Genomic DNA, 6,010 nt, shown 5'->3' on the forward strand with positions numbered 1-6,010 from the left:
ATCAGTTGATTCTGACTCATAGTGAACCCCACTGGGTTTCCAAAGTGGTAAATCTTTACAGAAGTAGATTTTCCATCTTCCTTCCACGGAGTGGCTGGTAGTTTGAACCGCCAACCTACTGGTTAGCAGTCGAATGCCTTAGGCACTGCACCACCAGAGCACTCTCCCCTCATTATTATAAGCTTACTGATTTTGCTTCTCTAGAGTACCCAGCCTAAGACAGATATCTCTACCTTGATGTTCCATATTTAACTCCAACTCAGCAACTCCAAATCAGAAATAATCATCCTTGCACACAAAATATGATATTCCACCTACTCTACCATCATACACTCTATCACCAAATTGTGGTTGTTGTTGTTGTTAGGTGACATGGAGTCAGTGCTGACTCACAGCAACCCTGTGTACAACAGAACAAAACACTGCCCAGTTCTGCACCATCCTCACAATTGCTACTATGTTTGAGCCCATTGTTGCAGCCACTGTGTTGGTCCATCTCATTATATGGGTCATCATCTCTTTCTCTGACCCTTTACCTTACCAAGCATGATGCTCCTCTCCAGGGACTGGTCCCTCCTGATATGTCCAAAGTATGTGAGACAAAGTCTCACCATCCTTGCATCTAAGGAGCATTCTGGCTGTACTTATTCCAAGATATATTTGTTCATTCTTTTGGCAGTCCGTGATATTTTCCATATTCTTCTCTAACAACACAATTCAAAGGTATCAGTAATTCTTCAATCTTCCTTATTCATTGTTTCGGTTACCTTGTGCCACTCGAACAGAAAATACCAGAAATGGGATGGCCTCAACAAACAGGGAGTTATTTATTCTCTTACAGTTTTGGAGGCTAGAATTCTGAGTTCAAAGTGCCAAGCTCTAGGGGCTGGATGAAAGCCCCTCTACCTTAAGCTTCAGCTCCCAGCCCACTGGAGCTAGAGGTATCTCTTCACTCAGGCAGCTGCTGGCTGCTGATGCTGACAAGCCCAAGGTCAACAAATAAAATGGTACAGTCTCAGTATTACCAAACTACACAGCAGGCCACTAGTTCAAGTCCAGAGACAGTGTCAAGATTGGCAGGAAACATGGCAGGCTTTTAAATGAAAACTCAGCTACATGCAGGGTCTAAGTGTGCCATAAAGCTACAGACCATTCCCAAAGCTTCTCCTTATATACTGGAAGCAAACCACATCCCTAAAGCTACTCCACTGCTCGCAAGAGATTCCGGCATGAAGTTGATTGCCAGTCTCATCATGGGGGAATAACTACAACCAGCTGCCCAGCCACTCAAAACCAGGCCCAGCCAAGTTGACACATAACCTTAACTACCACATTTATTGTCCAGTTTTCACTTGCATATGAGGTGATTAAAAGACCATGGCTTGAGTTAGGCTCACCTTAGTCCTCAAAGTGATATCTTTGCTATTTTACACTTTAAAAGGGGTCTTTTCCAGCATATCAACTCAGTGCAATATGACATTTGATTTCTTGACTGCTGATTCCGTGGGCGCTGATTGTGGATCCAAATAAATTGAGCTCCTTGACAGCTTCAATATTTCCTCCATTTGTTGCTTATTGGCTCATTCATGAGGATTTTTGTTTTCTTTGTTTTGAGGGGTAATCCATAGAAGGTTGTAGTCTTCAATCTTCATCAGTAAGTGCTTCAAGTCTTCACTTTCAGCAAGCAAGGTTGTGTTATCTGCATATCGCAGGTTGCTAATGAATCTTCCTCCAGTCCTGATGCTGGTTCTTCATATAGTCCTGCTTCTCAGATTATTTGTTCAGCATACAGATCAACTAAGAATCCTTCAAAATTGCAACTTGAGGCTTGAAGTTTTTTTCAATTCTTTCAGTTTAAGAAATGTCAAACGTATTCTTCCCTTTTGGTTTTCTAACTCCAAGTCTTTACACATTGCATTACAATACTTTACTTTGTCTTTCTAAACTGCACTTTGGAATCTTCTGTTTAATTATTTTACATCATTATTTCTACCTTTTCTTTTAGAAACTCTATGTTCAAAAGCACTTTCAGAGTCTCTTCTGACATCCATTTTGGTCTTTTTTTTTTTCCCTGTCCTTTTAATGTTCTTATACAATGCATCTGGTCTTCAGTCATTATTGTTCAATATCTCAAATCTATCCCTGAAATAGTCTCTAAATCCATGTGGGATATTCTCAAGGTTGTACTTTGGCTCTCATGGAATTGTTTTAAATTTCTTCAGCTTCAGCTTAACTTGTCTATAAGCAGTTGGTGATCTGTTCCATGGTCAACCCTGGCCTTGTTCTAACTGATGATATTGAGCTTCTCCATCATCTCTTTCCACAGATGTAGTCGGTTCAATTCCTGTGTATTCTGTGTGGTAAAGTTGATGTGTATAGTCACCATTTATGTTGTTGAAAATGTATTTGCAATAAGTCTTGCAAAATTCTATCATACAATCTCTTGGTTCTATATCCAAGGCTGTTTTTCCAACTCCAATCCTTCTTTGTTTCCAACTTTCACATTTCAATCACTAGTTATTATCAATGCATCTTGATTACATGATTGATCAATTTCAGACTGCAGAGGTTGGTAAAAAGCTTCAATTTCTTCATCTTTGCATATATTTAAATAATAGTTATATTAATTGGTCTACCTATGGGAGCTCTGAGCTCTGGTGGCGTAATGCCTGAGGCATTTGACTGCTAACCAGAAGGATGGCAGTTCAAATCCACCACCCACTCCTCAGAAGGAAGATTGGGCAGTCTACTTCCATAAAGATACGACCTTGGAAACCCAAGGAGAGGTCACTATGAATCACAATCAACTTGACGGCAGTGAGTTTGATTTTTTTTTTTTTTTTTTTTAGTTAGTTTGTAGGTGTATGGATATTATCTTATCACTGGCAGTGTTGTATTTCAACATAGATATTGAAATGTTCTTTTTGACAATGAATGCAATGCCATTCCTTTTCACTTTGTCATTCCCAGCATAATAGACCATATGATTTTCTGATTCAAAATGGCCAATACTATTCCATATCATACCTAGGATCTGGAAGAGTTCCATTTCCTTTTTTGAAGTTGCCACCCAAATTAGGCACCTTGAAATTTTCCTTTACTCCCCACTTATTGTCCCCCAAACATCTAATCAATCAACAAATCCTGAAGTTTCTATTTCCTTAATTTTGGGTGAATGCATCTGCTTCTCTCCACCCCACTGCAAATCTCTCACCTGTATGATTACAATAACCTTCTAACTGATTTCCTTGCCCCAAAACTATGAACCACAAATCTCATCCATACCCTATGTCAATGCTCTTCTCATATATCAACTCTTCCAGGAAGTATTTCTTGATCACTCCCGAGTAGTCCACTCCTCTCATATATCTTGCTCAGAAATAATGGACTTGAATAGTATCCCATACCCAGAGAGTCTCAGAAATGCTGACACTATGCCCCTTTTCTGCAAGGGAGATCAGTGCTTCTAGACATGCTTTCCAGGTGCATGCAGCTATGGAGAATCCTGAAGGGAACAGGGGCTTTGGAGTGGGCTTCAAGGTCTGGAGAGGCCATGTTAATCTCCTTCCAAACACTCTGAATTTTCTAATTTTACACTTTTTATTTGGATTTCTCACTGAAGATGTGACCCACTGCTGCAGGGATTTGGGAAATAAAATGCATCATTAATCAAAAATTACTCTTCCCTAAAATAAAATATTAGCTCTGTTTGGTAGTTAATTGTATTATCAAAATGAACAACTCATCCTCTTTTACAAGGGCTTTAAACCCTGATCGCCTAATAAGTACAGGCATTATAGTTAATCTAGCTCAAAATTTAATTATGATGAGTCATACATCACATAGCAAAGCACACAGGGGCAAAACTCTGGTGAAATCGTGTCCAACTGACCTTGACCCCAGGCCTGCTGGCTCTTTCTGAGTGGGAAATTGGAAATCCTTCAGGCTTGTGAGATAGCAGGACCATTCAAACAAGACCTACTCCAGTCCACCTAAAAAATCTTATGGGAAAGCCTGCTGTAATCAAATCTTACCATGAGAAAGCCCAGAAGCAATTCTTCCTCTAGACAGTGCCTTTCCAGACCTTATTAGAGTATTGTGCAGTTGGATTTGAAAATCATCACCTCAGTCCAGGGTATTGAGGAATTGGTGTGAGGTCTTCAGAATTTCAAGAATGTTTCTAAATTTAGATTTAGACTATGATTTGACAGGGACCTAAAAGATCAACAGTTCCCTTATGTGACATAGCTTTGAGTCCTTTAATTTTCCAGATTGCTCACAGAGCTGAAGACAATCTTCTAGGTGTTGTCTGAGTAGAAAAAGATGATCAGTCTCCTTCATTTGGAATTTTCCACTTCTAATAATGTGGTTTAAGAAGTTATTACCTCTCTGAGTGGTTGTTTTTAGTACCAACGACTTGGCCCCTGACTCATGGTGACAGTCGATCATAGTCTGGAAACTCCACTGAAACCTGTTTGGCATGATAACAACATGCAAGCCTTTACTAACAGAGTGGTGGCTGTGCATGAGGTTCACTGGGCAGGAATTGGACCCAGGACTCCAGCATTGGGAAGCAAGAATTCTACTGCTGACCACCACTGCAGTTGCTAACACCTAAATTATCTTCTCACAGGTTGCTGCTAATTATTTCCTCTTATATATATGCAGGTTGGATTTGAATACATCACTTTTCATTAATATCTGCTGAATACTATCTTTTTATATTTAACTCATTATTTTAGCCTGTCCTAATTTTGTGGACTACTCCTTTTGCCTTCCAACCTAACTACTACCTTCCCCTGCCTTTTGCTATCTGTAATCCCTATTCTCTGTCTGTTTGGACCATTTCAAGGGGCACAAAGTTCAGTATATGTTTATTTCCCATGGAGGGTATTAGAAGGGTCTCTTATTTGTCTTATCTTTCTTTCCAATCTCTAGGTTGATTTCCTTCTCTTGGTATTTTGGGGTTTAGGGAACAAGTCTTTGCTCTAAATCTTCCATAATGGTAGAGGTATTAGTCATATTCCCATCTCATCTGTTTTGATTATATATTGCTGCATAACAAAGCATCAAAAATTTAGTGATATAAAGCAACAATTTTATTTTATTCACAATTTCATGAGTCAGAAATGTGGGATGGCCTTCGGTGCTGGTTTGTCTCTGATTCATGTGGTATCTGCTGGAAAGCTGGGGCTAGAGACTCTACTTCCAATAGAGCTTCTTCACTCATATCTATCTGGTACCTCAAGGTCTAGTACCTTGGCTTCACTCTGCCAACATGATATCTCATTATCCAGGACCTCTCAACATGACTTTAGTTTCTCACAGCGTCGCTAGTCAGAGTAGTCACTTATTGCCTGGATTTCAAGAGGCAAGAAGTAGTAACTGACTAACCAGTTAAGGAATATTCCGATAGAACTGCCACAGCACCACTTCTATCATATTTTGTTCATCAAACAGTCACAGGTAGCACACAGATTCAAAGGGGTGGAAATAGAAACTCTACTTATTGATGGGGTGTGACATTGCAGAATAGCACATGAAATATGAGATCGTGTTGCAGCCATCTTTGGAAAATACAATCTGCCATACCTTCTATAGATTAATAAACTTAAAAGTCTCATAAGTTAAAAGATATGTAGAGATACTGGACAAGAGGGAGAGAGAGATTGAGGTTGATTGATTTCAAAACAATCAATCTGAAATACTGACAACTCCAGGAAAAAAAGTTCAAGAAAGTAGATTATTTCACTCGATTGTTCTAGTTACCTAGTGCTGCTCTGACAAGCATATACCACAAATGGGATGGCCTTAACAAACAGGAGTTTATTCTTACAATTTGGAGGCTTTAAATCCAACTTCAGAGTGCCAAGCTCTAGGAGCTGGGTGAAAGCCTCTCAAACTTGGGGTCCAGCTCTGCCTCCTGCTCCTGGCCCACTGGAGCTAGAGGCGTTTCTTCACTCAGACAGCTGCTGGCTGCTGAGGCTGAGAAGCTCCAAGGTTGACAAGT

Source organism: Orycteropus afer, unplaced genomic scaffold, assembly GCF_000298275.1.
Source record: "Orycteropus afer afer isolate SDZICR_OR568_19922 unplaced genomic scaffold, OryAfe1.0 scaffold00538, whole genome shotgun sequence".
In the NCBI taxonomy this organism is placed as follows: domain Eukaryota; kingdom Metazoa; phylum Chordata; class Mammalia; order Tubulidentata; family Orycteropodidae; genus Orycteropus; species Orycteropus afer.